Source organism: Amblyomma maculatum, unplaced genomic scaffold (genome assembly GCF_055883805.1).
Source record: "Amblyomma maculatum isolate TAMU_Amacu unplaced genomic scaffold, ASM5588380v1 scaffold_19, whole genome shotgun sequence".
In the NCBI taxonomy this organism is placed as follows: domain Eukaryota; kingdom Metazoa; phylum Arthropoda; class Arachnida; order Ixodida; family Ixodidae; genus Amblyomma; species Amblyomma maculatum.
In genome coordinates, this window is record NW_028146744.1 from 5,776,241 (window position 1) to 5,794,413 (window position 18,173).

Sequence of the window (18,173 nt, forward strand, 5' to 3'; positions counted from 1 at the left end):
GCCCCTTGCTACGCTTTCCTTCCCTTGGAATCCAGTTTGTTACCCTCAGCGACCATCGGTTATCCACTCTTCGCACTACATGTCCTGCCCATGTCCATTTCTTCTTCTTAATTTCCACTAGAATGTCGGTAACTTGAGTTATTTCTCTGACCCAATCTGCACGATCCTATCTCTTAATGTTACCCCTACCATTTTTCGTTCCATAGCCCTCTGCGTTGTCCTCAACTTAAGTAGAACCCTCTTGGTTAGCCTACACGTTTCAGCCCCATAGGTGAGTACAGGCAAGATGCAACTGTTGTATACTTTCCTCTTGAGCGATACCGGTAAGCTGCCAGTCATAATCTGCGAGTGCTTGCCAAATGCGCTCCATCCCAATCTTATTCTTCTTGTTATTTCCTTTTCATGGTCTGGATCTGCGGTTACTACCTGTCCTAAGTAGACATATTCGCCTACTACTTCCAGTATTTCGCTACCTAATGTAAACTGCTGTTCCTTCCCGAGGCTGTTGAACATTACCTTAGTCTTCTGCATATTGATTTTCAAGCCTACCTTTCTACTTTTTCTGTCTAGGTCATCAATCATTATTTGCAGTTCATCCCCCGAGTTGCTTAGCAAAGCAAGGTCATCAGCAAATCGCAGATTACTGAGGTATTCTACATCTACCCTTATCCCTAACTGCTCCCATTCCAAGTCTCTGAATACTTCCTCTAAACAAGCTGTGAATAGTACTGGGGAGATTGTGTCTCCTTGCCTAACACCTTTCTTTATGGGAATTTTGTTACTTTCTTTATGCAGAACTATGGTTGCTGTGCAGCCACTATATATATCTTCCAGCACTCTCACGTACGGCTCGTCTACCCCCTGATTTCGCAATGCCTGCATCACCGCCGAGGTTTCAACTGAGTCAAATGCTTTTTCGTAATCAATGAATGCTATGTATAAGGGCTGGTTATATTCCGAGCATTTTTCTATCACCTGATTGATGGTATGGATATGATCGATAGTAGAGTACCGTTTCCGAAACCCTGCTTGATCCTTTGCTTGAATGCAGTCTAAGGTTGTACTGATTCTATTAGCGATTACCTTAGTAAATACCTTATACGTAACAGACAGTAAGCTGATTGGTCTGTAATTTTTAAGGTCCTTAGAGTCCCCTTTCTTGTGAATGAGGATAATGTTTGCATTCTTCCATGGTTCCGGTACCGTCGACGACACCAGGCACTGCGTATACAGGGTGGCCAGTTTTTAAGATACTACCAGCATAACAAACATAAACTTCTCTTTGGTAGCCTACGCGAACGTTAACTACGCGCATGTGAATGTACATTTAACAACAGCGAGGAAGAGGATGGCGCCCAGGGAGCAGCCTATTCGCACCATAACGTGAAATTAACAAACGTTAAAGGAGCCAAATATGGGTGCGAAAGAGAACGAAAGAGCTCAAATAAAACAAAACAAGGGCAACCCCGCCGGGGTGGCGCAGTGGTTACGCCGCTGGACTACTGTTCCCAAGGACGCGGGATCGAATCACGGCCTCGGCGGCCGCTTTTCGATGGAGGCGAAAAGCAAGGCACCTGTGTGCACTGTGCGATGTCAGTGCACGTTGAAGAACCCCAGGTGGTCGAAATTTCCGGAGTCCTCCACTACGGCGTCTCTCATAGCCTGGGTCGCTTTGGGACGTTAAACACCACAAACCAACCAAAACAAGGGCAAAATGTGAAGTCAATGCCTTAAAGAGAAATGATGTACTGGCGGCCAAAAAATAACATGGCGAAAGCAGTTAAGCATATCTAAAAAAGAGCTAGGGTCGTCCGCATTCGCACCCCATCCTATTTCTACACGAGCAAAAAAAAAAAAAACACTTTTTTTGAATCTGCTTGGTTTTTACGTTTTTACGTTTCGCGACCCACTAGTCAAGTACGTGAAATATTTGCTTCGCGATGGAATTGTGTTTCACTCTTTACGATCAAGAACCTAGCCCACTTGTCTGAATTGTTTAGTTTCTTGTAAATATTTAGCCGTGACATCTGTGCACGGTCGGTGGAGCATTTCTCTTCCCCTGTATAATTATTCTCTTTTAATCCGCAGGATTTTTTTTTTCTTTTTTTAACCGCCGTCTTAGTCGCTTTCCACGTTTGTTATCTTTCCCCTTGGCGCTTCTAAACTAGTGCTTGGGGACCACTTTGCCCCGCTCTTCTTAAAGGTAAATGCTCCAGTTTTAGCTTCCCGTAAGTGATGTGCAAGACTGTGTTTCTCTTTAGTTGTGCCTGCCTGTACTTTTCCAGATGCTATAGTCGTTTACTTTGTCATTATTGCGTTATCACTCACGCGTTCTATTGCAATATCATTAGAGCTTCCGTCACACGAAAAGCACACATTTCGCTAACTAATAACGACACTGATGACGTCACAGAGACTACGGGACCACAAAGGCCCAGTCACAGAGCACTACCCTAGAAATCAAATTTACAAATGACCCTTCAGGTTGTTGCCTCAGCCACAAATTGGGTTCTACTGCCACCATTAATGTCTGTTCGTGATATGCTGACTAATGCATCAACAAACCTGATGCAAACACACAATGTAAATGCACTGAGAACACGATGCTATCGCGTTCCCTTTTATTGAGGGCCCTTATTTTCGTTTTCTCGTCACAGTGTAAAAAATCGAAGGGAGGGGAGAAGAGAGGCGGAGGGGCGACGTAGAGCTCACGAGTCGTAGTTGTATTTTCTTCGTATTGTTTATTTATTTATTTATTACAGAGTCCTGCAGCGCCCGAAGGCATTATTGCAGGGGGGAAGATGGCAAATAACATTGCTAGAAACGCCAGTAGTACAATAAAAATACATAAAAATGAAGAAAATAACACGTCACAACTGATAATGCCGAAGTAGAAAAATGCATCTAAAGAGGGCAGCTGCGCGACGAACAAAGTGATGAAAACACTCAAAAACAAAGTGATGAAGGAAGCACACGCAAAAGAACTGGGTGCTACGTCACACATCTGGTAAAAAAAGTCCGAAATAAATTTTCCGTGCAGCACTCAGTGATGCCAGCTGGCAGTCGGTTCCACTCATCGATCGTCAGTGAAAAGAACAAGGTGTTATATACATCTGTCCGGCATTTTATTTCTCGGATCTTCCACTGATGATCAAGTTGTCTAGATAAAAAGTGAGGTTGAAACAGGTACCGGTCTTTATCAACGTTGAGCTTTCCAAAATAAATGCGATTCATGATATGCAATCTGAAATGTTTTCTGCGATGAGCTAAAGATTCTCAACCACAAGATGATGTTTAATAGACGTGACACTAGACGAAAAGTTGTAACTGTTAGACACAAATCTGGCAGCATTATTTTGGAAGCGTTCGAGCATGTCAGATAAGTAAACAAACTGGAGATATCATACAGGGCATGCATATTCAAGAATTGGCCTTATGTAAGTGAAATACAAGAGCTGCTTGGCATTTGACTGCGCTTTGTTGAAATTACGCTTTAAAAACTTAAACATTCTGCAGGCTTACGATGTAATATACTCAACTTGTCGCGTCCACGTAAGGTTAGATGTGAAATATACGTCTAGATACTTATATTCAGAACCTTTTGGCAGGGGAACATTATTTAATGAGTAACAGGTCTGTAGAGGGGAACGCTTACGAGTGAACGCGACAAGTTTGCATTTTGAAATGTTCAAAGACATTTGCCATTTTGAGCACCAGTACTGGATTAAATTTAAGTCTCGCTGAAGTTTTAATGCGCCAGAAGAACTTTCCACAACATGGTAAAGCACACAGGCGTCAGCATATAGCCAAACTTGGCAGGTGAGGTCAAGAACAATATCAATAATAAAAATGAGAGAAAGAAGGGGTCCAAGGACAGACCCCTGGGGCACATCTGAGGAGACGTTTACGGAATCGGAGTGATAACCATTAATTACAACACGCTGCATGCGGTCCTGGAGTTATGAATGAAGCCAGTCATGACTGTGGGATGCAGAGCAAGACAACGTAACTTATGTAATAAAGCACATGAGGTACAGAATCAAAGGCTTTTTTAAAATCTAGAAATACACAATCAATTTGATATTCGTGGTCAAAAGAGGAAAACAGGTCATTACTGAACTCAAGTAACTGGGTGGCACAGGAAAAACTCATTCTAAAGCCATGCTGAACTGGCGTAAAGAGGTCATGAGAGTCAAGGTGTTTCATAACTGCACTGTAAATTATATGTTACAATGTTTTACAACACACGCTAGTCACAAAAATTGGTCGGTAATTAACAACAGACGTTTTCGTACTGCTTTTGTGCACTGGGACAACATTAGCATTTTTCCAGTCATTTGGCAAACATGCCGAGTGAAGCGATGTTTGGAACAAGGTGACCAAATAATGAGCAATTTCGTTCGAACATGATTTTAAAACAAAGGTAGGTACACCATCTGGGCCGCTGGCGAAGGCGGCCCTGATGTTACTAAGCAGTTTTAAAACACCCTGGTAAGTAAAAACCAATTCAGGCATGGTTTCGGTAACATATTCACGAGTGTTCGGAAGTTCTCCGATGTACGCTGGCGCAAAGGCAGACTGAAAATATGCATTAAAGCGGCAAGCTTTATCACCATTAGTAGTAACAAGGTCGCCATCGACGCCTAAGTTTGGAATTCCGACTGGTTCGCGTCCGTTGTGTTTGAGAAACGTCTACAATTCCTTGGGGTTACTGCGCAGTTTAGAACCCAGATTATTAAAGAAGTTATCTTTATGAGCTTTAATTTCAGTTTTTAGTGTACTGCCAAGGGCCCGAATTTACTGCAATACAGCAGGGCATCGATTCATTTTATACGATTGAAGAAGGCGATGTTTTTTCCTGACAAGCCGTCTGATTTGTCGCGTGATCCATGGTTTGTCGCGACGCCGCTTAACAGAAAGAAGTTTTGTTGGGATGTATTTATCAATTAGGCTGCCCAATTTATTTTTGAATACCTCGCAGAGTGAACTGCAGTCTAAACTCTGGCTTAGAGTAATAAAATTGGGAAGGAAGGAAGCAAGTTCGTCATTCATTGATGTATAATCGCCCCTGGTAAAAACAAAAACTTTCCTAGGAAGGCCTTTTGGAAATAAATAAGGAGAATGCCTAACATTAGCAACAACACAACTGCGATCACTTATTCCTGGTATGATAACAGTGCCGCGCAGTACCGATGGCCGGTTACAGAAGAGTAAATCTAACACTGAAGACGAGTGCTGAGTTTCCCGAGTAGGCTCAGTGACGTACTGATATAGATCATTAGTAGTAATTAATTCACAAAAAGACAAAGGCAATGAAGATTGGTTCGTACGAAGAGGTTTGTAGTCAACCCATTTAAAATCAGGCATATTGAAATCCCTGCCAAACAGACAGTCATTTTTTAAGCCAAGCAACAATTCAGACAGTGACCTGAAAACGTCAGGGTTGGTAGCGGAAGGGGGACGGTATACGGAACCAATAGTCAGGTCCCTTCCATTGCTTAGGCGTAGGTTACACCACATTGATTCGCAGCCAACTAGGGGCGCTGTTATTGCTGAAGAGCGAAAGCCTTCCTCAACAAGTAGAAATACCCCTCCACCATGCAAGTGTGGGTCGTTATAACCAGATGGGAAAACTTCCAGGCTCAGAACGGAATCATCCAGCCACGATTCAGTGCCAATTACAACATGAGGCTTAACGGAGGAAACATGGGCAGCAAGTTGATCAGTTTTATTTTTTATACACCTGCAATTCACGACGAGAATTGTCAATTCAAAATTTGATGATGCCGAAGGCGTAAAATTAAGGTTCAGGCCCGTGCTGCTGAGCGGGCAGTTGCCTCCCTTTTTGCTTTTCCCTAAGCTCAAAAACTCGGTCATGTTCACAATCATGGACAACGCAATTTTTATTTACGAAAAGCTTATCGAATCGTAACTTCGAAGAAGGAGCCTGATCACTAGCGTATTGTGAAAGCTTGAAACGTGCCTTTCTAACCGCAGGCGTGAAGTCTTCGCGCAAGGCAAACTTAGCATCCTTGAGCCTAAAACCACATGATAAGATATTGACCTTATAACTGCAAAATGTGACGACCATAGTCCGGGTTTTGCCTTCAACAAAGCCTGTTCTGGTTGTCTTGTCAATGGCGCTTTCAGGTGTCAAATAACCGACCAAATCACAGTTTTAATCTGAGCACCAAAAAGTCAGCACATAACCTGTCTTCCGTGTTCTTTCGCACTGTCTTAATTCTTTCAAAGACCTTTCTATGTGAGTTAATCTGTACTCCTTGTAAGTAATTTCAGACACGCGGGTGGTAATGAAAGAGAAAAAACAAATGGCAAGAATCTTGCTTGACGCTGAATGCCTCCCTAATGTCTGCTTGCTTGCTAAACGTAGATGGCGCCTTTGTTGTCAGCGACTTCAACGCTTAGGTAGGACACTGCGATCAGAATATCGATACAGATAGAAGAAAATTACAAGGGTTCAACGCTGCAGAACCAAATATTGAGCGAAAGCATTAGCTGCGGGTGACCGAGCGTTCTTCTCTTTTTCTTCCCCAGCCCACATATAAAGCCCCGCTTTAACCAACCCGTATGAACGCGCCTTAGTGGCCTATAGGGGTAACGTGAAGCCCAGGGTCCTAGCAGGCTGATTCTGACACACGCGTCCCATGTGAAACGAGATACCCAAGTTGGCAGCTCCTGCCAGCCCACGTGGGGTGTGACGTCACAGCGTCACGTGAGTAACTGCGGCCTGGTCACGCGATGGCTTGAAAGTGCGAGTAGTATTCCTAGAGTGGGGCGGGATGAGCGCTACAAAAGGTGGTTTAATAACGAAAGCACTCCTCTAATATCATTCTAAGGCCCAAGAGCAGTAGACGCACGTATATAACGTTTACACTTCTCCCGAATAAATTCAAGCTTACTAAGTCTACTTTTATGGCGCACTTGTCGCTGTTCGTGAGGCCTTGGGGGTATGATCAAGATTATTAAATTTGCATGGAAATTACCATTATCTGCAAAATTGGCATAATTTCCAGCTTTGATTTTAACAGCAGACACTAATGTTTTTTTTTTTTTTTGAAACAAAAAAGTGCCAGTATTATTGGCTCGGATAATTTTAACAACAGGAAATATTAAAGCAAAATGTAAAGAAAATTACACCTCCCTGATTTACTGTAGCAGGCTCCGTGTATCACTAGAGATTTGTGAATGTTTATATTCGCAAGCACCGCACTATGTCAATCAGTAATGAATAAGGTACAAACATCATCCGTGTTTAGGAAATTCCTTGTTTGTTTTAAGATGAATCGGCTTAGTTTCTACTTGTTAAAGGGAAAATATTTTAGAAAACCGATATTTGATTTTGGGGCATTCACATGTTCTTGCACTCGTTCTGTAGAACATTTCCTAATTTCTAAAGAAGCATGCGAATCAAATCGCAGTCGCTTTCTACAAAATATTCTACGACAAATGCAGATAAGAAAAACATTTTACATTGAATGTTGCACGAAAAAATATAAAAAAAATACATCCCACGTTCTTCCAGACTGCCAAGTGGCCCTTGAGCAACCACATGCCCCTCGACGGTATTGCAAATAGGGATATGCACAAGTTATTGTTACGAGAGGCTACGACAAAAAAGGCACCACTTACAGTTGGAATAGTCGTTCAGAAAAAACGCTTTGCTGCCCAAGTTTGCGACAGCTGGCTGAATCGAAACTTTGCGACCTTCGCGTAACGCGCATCATGAAATACGTTAAGGTCATCAAAGAATCCAATAGACACTTCGATTACACGATCATATTAAAGCGGCGCCGGTCTCCGGAAAATCCGGTGTTTTCGGTGTTCTGAGTGAAACATATAGAAGCACGTATCTGGACATGGCCGGGTAGCGAAAGTTGGCGGGTTGTGTGATGTCCAGAGACCTCATGGCATGGCAGAAGCTGCCAACTCCTTTGAGACTGGAATTGAACCCACCTCGGATCCTGACAACCTGCTCGTAGGCTGCGTGGTGAGGGTTGGTTAAGGTAGGTCTTAAATACGTGTCGGTGGGTCTCTCAAAAATGTGCTAGCCTGCGACTTCATGCTAATTGGTATGTGGAGATAATGGAGGGAAAAAATTCATTCGTTAGTATTAAGGTGAGTAGTAAAATGCATGTACGCTGAATAGAACCGCAAGGGGCGCTCCAGGTATGACCCGTTAGCGTTGCGGCCTTATATCCTTGAAAGCGGAGGTTTTGAGCGTTGCCCTCAATTTTATTTTTCTAAATTTAAAGGCCAAAAAAAGCAAGCATATTTTACTACAATGCAAAAATTTCTGCCAAAAGAGACGCGCTGTCCTTGTTGCAATGAAACGATGACTGTTTTTCTATAACGTCCGCGTTCCAAAGATTTATGGAGCCACTGCACACATGTCTGGCATCTGCACCCTTTCTCATAATGCAAGTACTCTTTAAGAAGCGAAGTTTCTATTTAAACCGCACTCACCCAACTGCATCAAACCAAACTCAGTCATATTTGGCATAGAGTAATTGATTGGAGTGGTAGGGCGAATGTTTAGCATTATCTCAAAGTTAACCGTTCCTTGAACTCAAATTTTATTGATAAACCCGAGTTTCCATCTGCTCCCAGATTTCCCATATAGTGTCGCCTCGTTGTCGTGCCAACCATCGGAGAATCGGTGGCCAGTCATGTCAGTTACCAGCTACCACCTCCTTGCGTTTCGCTCTCAGACACCGACGCCAGATTGTCTGGTTAATCTGTACATTACTGTGAATACAATTGAGGCTTAGAGGCTGTTTTGCTGAAGTCTAGGCCTTGCAATCTGCTCTGTCAACGCGCACCACTGAAGGGCTGTTCCGGTTTGAAAGTTACAAAATAAGTAAATGTTAGGCCGCAGCCTTCTTACTGGTTCCGGGCCGCGACCAATGTGGCTTTTATCAAGAAAGACGCCCCTTTTATTACGAAAGCACCCGTGTCCTGTCGCGGGCATTCTGCGAACGCCGCCTGCTCCGGAGTTGGGATTTAGTCTTTTGTTTTGTTGAACATGTCGCTTTTGAGAGGGGGGAGAAAGGAAGCAATTATGTTTCCTTCCGGATATCCTTCAAGTATGTGTTCCCTGCTTGGGGTGAGGAGCTGAATATTTTTTCCTTTCACAGTTGCAACCAACAATTTGGATGCGGTTTTGCCACTGCTGATTTTGAAGTGGGGAACGGCGGCACTCGTCTGAGCCTTTTATGGCAGATAGCTCTCCTACCCCCCACGCGCACGATAGAAAAACGAAAACTACTTTCCAAAGTAACCCTTTTGTCTGCGCGTGTGCGGTTTCCCCGTTTTGCTCTTATGGACGAGCAGGACGGAACAAGTTTGAGGAATTTCATGGGACACGGAAGTGTGGAGCGGACGACGGCGTGGAGGATGAAAGTGTGTGTGGGGGGGGGGGGGGGTGAGACCATGAACGCTGAAGGGAAAGAGCGCGGGCCCTCTCACCGAAGAGAGTAACAATTTCATTTATTTCGGATAGCTTTGTTTTGTCAGCGGGGCCCTGAGTCCGGGACGACCCACACGGCAGTGCCCACCCTGCTTGACCGTTTTTGGTTAGTTACCTGACACAAGAGCGAGGCCACCAAAAATGACCGCCTCAACCTCTTTGTCTACCAGTGACTTGGTAAGAGTGAAGGTAACGAAGAGAAGACAGTCTATGCTAAGGCTCCGTGCTTATACCCGGGGAAACTTTTTCTTGGCAATGGTCACCAGACCATTGTCAAGAATATTATGTGATGAAAACGCTGCCAACCCTTGCGGAGTGGATGAACCAGAATAACTGGAACGACCCGAACAGGCGGCTGTCGTCCTTTTGCCTGCAAAGTCAGGCATGTCTAAAACCCGCGACAGACATCAGACGAGAAAACCTGGTGGAACCAAGAAAAGTGTTTTAAGCATAACATCTTCATTTTGGAAAATCGATTCCGTGATAAAAAATATACCGTAAATAACTAGCGCTATGATTTCAATTTGTTTTTGCAGAAACTGCTGATATAACCACGGACTATATTCAGCTGCGTAGGAAGATGATGGATATCGGCTTCCTAGCTTTGGCTACATTGCCAAGAAAATGTGTCTCCGAATATAGCACGCAAGTCTACAAGTGCCTAGGCTTTAACTGAAACGCTCAGTCGATAAGTAATGTCCTGTAGACAGTATCTCTAAGTGAAACAGTTTGTTTTCAGTTACAGTTGCTCCTTTGGTCTATGTGACGTTGCATGTTTAACTTGCAGTTCGCCCATCTATTTTTGTAAATACTCTGAATATACTTTTCGTCTTCATCGGCTCCTGCTTCAACATCGCCGAATCACCACGTTTGGAGAGGTTTTCAGCCACTTCGAAGAGAACAAACCATCGTTAAGAAAATTACTGCAAGTATAAAAAGATCTAGTTAAAAAAAATACTGCGCAGTTTTCAAAAATGCAACCCGTTTAGAAACAGGCGTCTATTTACCTCGTCAATTATACACGCTGGCTATTCATCCAAGCACATTGCAAAAATCCTAATACGATGGTCTTTAACGCATCGTTTACAAAGGGGCAACGCCGAAAAACAAGCTCATATTAACAAATAATATTTATTTGATGCGCACACACGCCCCCACAAAACCAAGAGGAATCAGCCATTCACTACGTGCATTTTTTTTTGGAACAAGCTCATTAATGCAGAATTCACGCAAAATATCTCGACGCCGTGTCCTTGAGATGAGCCCTTCAAGCGGCTGTTCAGTGAGCCATTTATGGCAATAGTGAAGCTGAATATATCCGAATAACGTGAGAGAGAATTGAAACGTTTATTGAATAAATAGGGACTGCCTCCAGTAACAGAGGAAACTTTGGTTCGCATTGTTCCTCTAAGTGTCTAACTTGGGCAGTTCAACATTGCCATGAATCCGCGCTAAACAACGGAACGGGAAATATGTGGGCTGAAAACATGTGGCTAAAGCAGTACAAAACATGGCATTACGTGGCTTGTGTATCTAAGGCTGGTATCAGAAAGCAGCATATTAAGAGCATTACTGTAGAAAATGCCTACACAAAATGCCCATTGATTCAAAATTCGGCAGGCATCTATAGGCAAGAGAAGGCCATTTAATAACTTAGCACCTTTGTAACATTTCGCTGCGATGGCTGTTCCAGTGCACCCGGCATAAATATCAGGTCCTGTAAATGAAGGCTACGCCCTTAGAAGCGCCACTTCACAGTTCACCACCATTCTGCCCCCTGCCAATCAACTGGCCGTGGTAGGCATTTTTCGATGGACGCGAAAAGCAACGCGTACTGTGCGCTCTCTGTGCGCTGTTGTGACCGTGCATGGTCCGCGCTTGCGCGCACTATTGTGCGCCTGTGGGCATGGTACTGATATGTGCTGTTTGTACAAGGGCTTTAAGTAAGCGTGTTCACATAAATCTTTTTGTGTGAGCATGCTTTGCTTTGTCGTGACCCTGCAACTGCCAAGTTGGCCCTGTCAAGGGAACGTCAAGAAAAATACAAAGAAACGTCGCCCTGTGAGAAATAGCCGGAAGTGCTTTTGTTCAACTGTTCACCCTTCCCGTCGAGAGGCGCTATTGTCAAGTGAGGAATGCCTATTGTCCAAAGGAGACGATCGGAGTGACACGTCCGCTGACGTACAGCTCTCGCCGTTCCCAAGCTCTACCCGACAACAAGTGACCACGCCCGACGAAACAATACTGGACCAGTCAGTGCATCAGACCATCAGTGCAGTGATGTGTTCGAACAGGTTGCCGATATCTGAGGGGTGTGCCCTGGAACTGATTGGTCAGCATCTTCAGAGAGGGGCTGGACATAGGGGATTTAAGGACGTTGTAGAAGCAGAGCACGAAATGACGCTCTGAGCTCTGGGTAAACGGCTCATCCAGATGCTTCTCGCTATGAACTCTTAACGCTTGCCATTTTGCTGATATACCCTTTTTTTAAATGTAAATAAGTTTTCTCAAAGTGCCATTAAATCTGCGTGTATATATTTTACCAACTTCGAAGATTCAATCCTTCATCAACCCGGAGTCTCTTCACGCTACCAAGTGAAAGCCGGGTCGACTTAGTCCCAGCGTCGCGACAGCGCGTTGAAGAACCCCAGGTGCTAGGCATTTCTCAAACCTTCCGGTATGGCGTCTCTGCATAGCCTCCTTCTCTTTAAGGCCGATAAATGTTTCACGATAACCAGGAAAGATGAGACACAGCATCTCATCTTCCCTCGTCTCGTGCAGGTGCGTTTTTGCTGTATTATGTCGCACAAAATGTACACCAGGTCTGCGTTCAGACACATTGGGGAGTTAAACCTTATAGTTCTAAACCTACAAATCTTTCTACACCATATTTTCTCATCTTCCCCGATAGAGACGCCACCCGCTACCCAACTAGCGGCGCGTCCATTATATTGCCACGTACTCGTTGACTCGGGACACCAAGGATCTTTATGACAGAGGTTCAGACCAGACACAACGGCAGAACATAGCACAGACACGCAAGCGTGAACCACATCTCGTCTTCCAACCAACCTCATCGTTCGTCCCTCTTCAGTCATATCTCCACCTGCCAATGCTAGGCGGCAATATGCTGTCCTCGAGAAACAGCGCCCACTTGACTCTCACTCACCTTCACCCCTAGCGTCCACTACAAACCGCGCAGGAAAAGAGAGGCTAGCTTAGTTAAGCGATTCGACGAGAGTCGTCACTGGTCGGAAATCTCACGCCGAGACACAGCGGTTGCTTAGCGCTGACGCTTCCTACGCTTTGAATGCTGGAAAGCCTCGTCCGATAGAAGACCCCCTGCGAAGAATCCGTTCTCCAGGCAACAAAAATAAGCTCATTTATCGTGTGAAAATTGTGTTTTTTTTTGTTTTTTTTACGAATATAAAGTTTTCACCATCACCACCTGCCGTGTCAGCGCGTGGGTTCAGCTGGCAGCTGCGCAGCAGACCATTAGCGGACTGGAGAGGATTAGGGCAACTTCTGAGGACACTCCGGGCTCAGAAGTGGGCTATTTTGGTTTCCCGCTGGTGGAACAACTCCGAGTACTTGCCATGTTTGCATGAAATTCATTTACGCGAAGGCAAAGAGTGGGCTCCGCATAACGACTCACGCTGTAGAAGTGACGGCGAAATAGTCTTTAAAGGTGCTGTAGGAATGTCAGCTAGCCTCCAGAAGCACCACTGGATGGCACCGGATCCACTTAGTTGAGGGGCTTCCCACATTTCACCGCCTTCTCGACTATTCAAAATCTCCAAGCAGCTAAACCCACCTGGATCCTCCAGATAAATTTTCTCGCATGTGCGTCAAGGCTCCACTAACAGTAAAAACACTCAGTAAAGCAAACGCTAATCCTAATGCTATTGCAGCGTCTTCGTCCCAGGGTTTCACGACGTCTGGACAGAATTTTTTTTTTGCATTACCATGACTCATTTATAATAGTTCAACTATTTTCTTAATGTATTCTTGATATGTTGTATCTAACTTCAAAATTAGAAATGCCAAAAGGCAACAACCGCTCAAGGTTTCCCAAAAAAGACATAGAGTTCATTTTAAACTTCTTTTCGGTGCGTGCTTGCGTGTTGCAAGCGTGAGAAGGCGTGGCTATAAGCACTCACTAGAGGTTATAATAACAGCATCTTTCTGCAAAGAGCTCTATTGTTGTCGCTGCAAGAAATAATGCAGACGTGCTGCGTTTCAGCTACGCGCAACCCGTGAAAGCATCAGCGTCGGGCTAGTTTGTAAATCATAAGAAAGTTTTCTTGCATCCACATTAATAGCGATCAGTCAGTTTCGCTTGCTATTTAATTTCTGCTGCAAGAAACAATACCTAATATTCCTCCAGAACAGCATTCTTTACGCGTCATGTGTTCACCTGATATGCTTAGTTGCTGCCCATTGATATTCTTACTTTGCCTAAGAAAGGCCGATGCTTGATATGCTCTACAATTACAGAAGCGCGCTATGTAGAAGTTTACTCGGCTTATGTAGATGTGAAGGCACTGGTACCATGATTTACAGCATAATTAAAACTAAATGGTACATGGTGCAAATCAAACTAGCTGGAGGCTGTGCCCGCGTTCGGCTGCAAGCGCAACCGTGGGAATAACTGAAAGGATAATATTTCTGCTGACTAGCGTGATCGTTTTTATGACGTGCAAAAATGCGCGTATAAAAAATTCTGGAGATTCTTCCCTCCGAGAACTGTGTCCATGAAGGGATGTATAAGAGAAGGCGCGTTTCAGATAAGCCGCCGGAAATTTCGATTGGGTGCCATGCATTTAGATGCTTGCCGTGAATAAAGCATTTTTTTCCTCAAACTTTTACGGAGGTCTAGCGGAAGGCAAGAAAAAAGCCAGACTTGTGATGCACGAAAATTGTTTTCCTAAACATACGCGTCAGAGTGTTATCACTGTTACGACGGCGTCTGTGACTATTCATTGGCAGTAGGGGTGATACAACTCACAAAAAGCACAAAGAAATAGAAATGCCAAAAATCAAACTGACCACGGTAAACGTGCAAGGATAGTGATCACACAAGCTCACATTTTTTTCATCATCGGAGAACACCTTCTGCACAACGCTTCCCTGCTCGATTGAACCCACGAGGTGAGAAAATAAACTCACCGGTGATCGCAGTGGTCCCAAACGTGCCCCGAATGAAGGCGCGCGGGGCACGCTGCACTGGCCTTGAGGAAGCGATCTAGCCGGCAGAAACTGGTTTCGACGGAGAGTGCGCGAGGCTTGCCCCTTACCCACTACTTTCTCCCAGCTGTCAATAAGACTGACGCCTGTTAAGCAAAGATTCATTCACGAAACATATGACGTCGTGAAGACCACTCAGAGATGTAGGACAGAGAAACACGGAAAAGAGAGCCAAGTGACGTAAAAGAAATACAAGGCCACTTGTCTCATTGCTGCACTCTCTGCTTATTCTCCAGTCTTGTACCGCTGTATTTCACATTTGTAAGGCGAGAGAGAATGCACGACTAGTGTTAAAAGGGCGTGAAACAACCTGCCTACTAGCCGAGTATATGGATACACCTTAAAAAGTGTTCATCTTACTGGTCTATTCCTACAGTATGCGGCTACAGCTTCACCAGATGACCTGAAGAAGGGAAGCACCGTTTTTCCGAGGTCCCCATCAGAGAGCAAAAAAAGAAAATGTTTGCCTCTAAGAAGTCGAGATGAACCATTTTGCCTGCAACGCTGTTGCAGTGCTTGCGTTATTGCTCTCTGCACTCGAAGCAGAAAATTCCAAATGGCTGCGTCTACAACGATACCGCCCATGTTGCAGCGCCTTGACGAGGTCAAAAGCAGTGTCATAAAATCATTCTCCATATGAGTCCCAGACTTGCAAACCGCTACGGTCAAGAGAAAAAGGGCACCACGTGCTAACAGTAAAGACACCTGTGCGAATGTGGTGTCCTTTTCTTTGCTGTGTTGTTTTCTTTAAGCCGTAGCGGCTTGTAAGTCACGAACCAACACAGGCCGTCATTCTCTTTCCCATACAATTAATTCTGGGTTTAGATAAAGCCTTCTCACGAAGCCCTAATTTACAAATTCTCTGGGAGTTACAGTTCCTTTGAAACCTGGCCACCCTGAAATCGGCAAGGTTATTGGCGGTCGCTTAAAGCATGCTAAGCGCAATTTAAACGTGAAAAATACTCCGATTTTGCAGAAAACATTCAACTAACTCAACAATTCCCTGATAATTTAGGCTAGCTTACAGGCATCACTGCATATCGCGCATGTCTCCCCATCGCCTAAACCCAGCTTTGGATATTGCAGCGTCCAATTTGCAAGCAGGCCTGTGAAAGCCGTCGTCATCTCTAGTTGCTAAGCCTCAAACTAGCTCTGCACCCCGACCTTCAGAGAGCAAAGCAAAGCTTAGAGATCTTTCATAACTAATAAGTTTGTGTTTGTTGCTTCTAAGTAGACTTCCGTCGCCTGACATGTCGCCGCCCAACCGCATTTAAACAGTGTAGGAGCTATGAGGTATAAACGCTTCTATTTTGCTAAAGCGCACAGATTAAAATATTTATAGGAGAGAGAATCCTTTGCGCAATACGCCGCAATGTATTCTAAGGGCCTTTAAACTACACCCCTGTACCGACATAGGAACGCTCGCCTCGCACAAGCGTATTCTTGAAACATCACTCAGCGTAACGGTGGCGTGGTACGTGGAATGTGGAATGTGAAAACTAGCCAACCTATGTGCGCCCCGGCGGGCTGGTGCAGGGGTAAGACGCCCGTCTACTGTGCCGGAGTTCCTGGGCTCGAACCCGAACGCGGCGGCTGCGCTTCGTTAGAGGCAAAACGAAGAGGCGTCCGTGTGCTGTGTGATCCCCATGTGGTCGACATTAATCCGTAGCCCTCCACTACGGCTCCTCTTTCTCTCTTTCTACTTTCATTCCCACCTTCCGCCTTTCCTTTACGGCGCGGTTCAGGTGTCCGGAGAGCAAGTTTGACAGAGCAAGTTTGTGCCTTTCCCTTCCTGTGAACAAATTAAAAAAAACTATGTGCGCGATACGATAAAAAGAACGCAGTCTGGTTATCCGTCGAAGCTTTGCTTCAGTGCTCAGTTCTCCAAACATCATAATATTCCACTGCACGCATAACCGTGTTTGCGTCTTTCTCCGCGTTATTCGGCTGGTCGTTGGAAGAAATCACGGTATCAAAACAAGGGTGGCTCCAATCGTGCCACTAGACGAGTAGGTGATCAATCAATGGACAGGAAGGAGACGCAATCATCGAAATACAATGGTAACAAAATAACGACTTGGGTCCCTACCCAACATCAGCAAGAAGAGTAGCGAGCCAAATTTAGAGCAGCACCACGTACTCTTATTTGGGCTCTTGCTCTGAGCCAAGAGCGGACAAAGCATATCGATCTCTGAGCGGCTCCGCCACATACGGATGGCTGCAGCCCCCCACAGAGCTAGGTAGCGTTTGCCAAAGCTGCTATCAGCCATTTCACATGCCTCACTCAGTGACTTTGTAATAAACCTGATTTCCAGTGATATCTGAGAAAGAGTGCGGTACGAGACACCACCTTATGAACGAGCAGGTCTGTCGACTGTTTTCTGTGCTCAGCATGTTCTTTGCGACAATGTCAGCTCACATTACAATGCCTCAGCGTATTAATTCCTCGGCTATAGATAAGGCTGCGTAGGTAAGCCGCTTCTGATTTTTAGACCTTTTCCTGTCATTCCTCACGCCGCAAAGAATACTTCGAAGCTCCTGCATGACGTTTTTCTTGGTTAACAATAGGAAGAGTCTACAGCTGTCATGTTCACTGACCATGGTGTCTAGGAACTGCTAAAAGCAAAGATACGCACAGTGTGAAACGACGCTGCTCCCGCGTTGCGCGAGTAACCTTCAGCACGATGCAGAAAGTGGCACTAATTGCGGCAAGAGACGAGCAAAGGCAGGCACTTACCGTCATCGTCCAAGACGCAGCGACTACGCGACCACTCCACTCAGCACAGGCACACGAAAGGCGCCCGCTTCCTCGCCACGGCCGGCTACATCTTCCGCCCCATGACGTCACGTGCCGATAGCCCACCCACCCGAGCGCGCCGTATATAGTATCGGCCGCGTGTAGGAAGAAAATGCAGAGCAGCTCTTCCTGGATTGCGGTGTTTTACGCGACCGTCCGGCGCAGAATGGACGCGCACAATGAGCGCAGAGGGTATACCAATTCATTTTTTGCACTTTCCTTCGTGTTGCTATTCTTGCGCGCAAAGGCATGCAAAGGTTAGTGACCGCGGAAAAAGCATCTTCTGCAAAAACTCCCGACCAAAATATTCTGCTTATCCGAAAGGTGTTGGCCACGCAAAGCCGGGAGCTAGAAAAGGCGACTCTAGGCTAACTTCACTCACTTTGGCACTCGATAAATACTGGACGATTGATCCCCGCAGATTGCTGCCAATCGTGCCACTGCAACGGGCGTGGCAAGCAGGACCTATTTACTGCAACACCAAGTGCTCTTCTTTTCTTGCCTGGTTATTTTTATTCGTGCCTTCCGGTGTCTGTTTAGCGAGCGCCAATGAAAAGCTTATCCGGCCGAAAGGAGCTGCGCGTCTTCCAACTCTACAAGAGCATCTGATAGCTCCAACAGCTTTAAAGATTCAGAAAATCA

At 45.1% G+C, this 18,173-nt stretch overlaps 1 protein-coding gene across 1 annotated transcript in view; it reads right to left on the bottom strand.

Annotated features, from left to right (window-relative positions):
* Positions 1 to 17,525, bottom strand: part of LOC146171611 (nose resistant to fluoxetine protein 6-like) — a 223,932-nt gene extending 206,407 nt beyond the window's left edge. The window contains exon 1 of the mRNA XM_084586476.1: positions 17,472 to 17,525. The gene's annotated coding sequence lies outside the window, so the exon portion shown is untranslated. The remainder of the gene's footprint in view (positions 1 to 17,471) is intronic.
* Between the last annotated feature and the right edge of the window lie 648 nt (positions 17,526 to 18,173).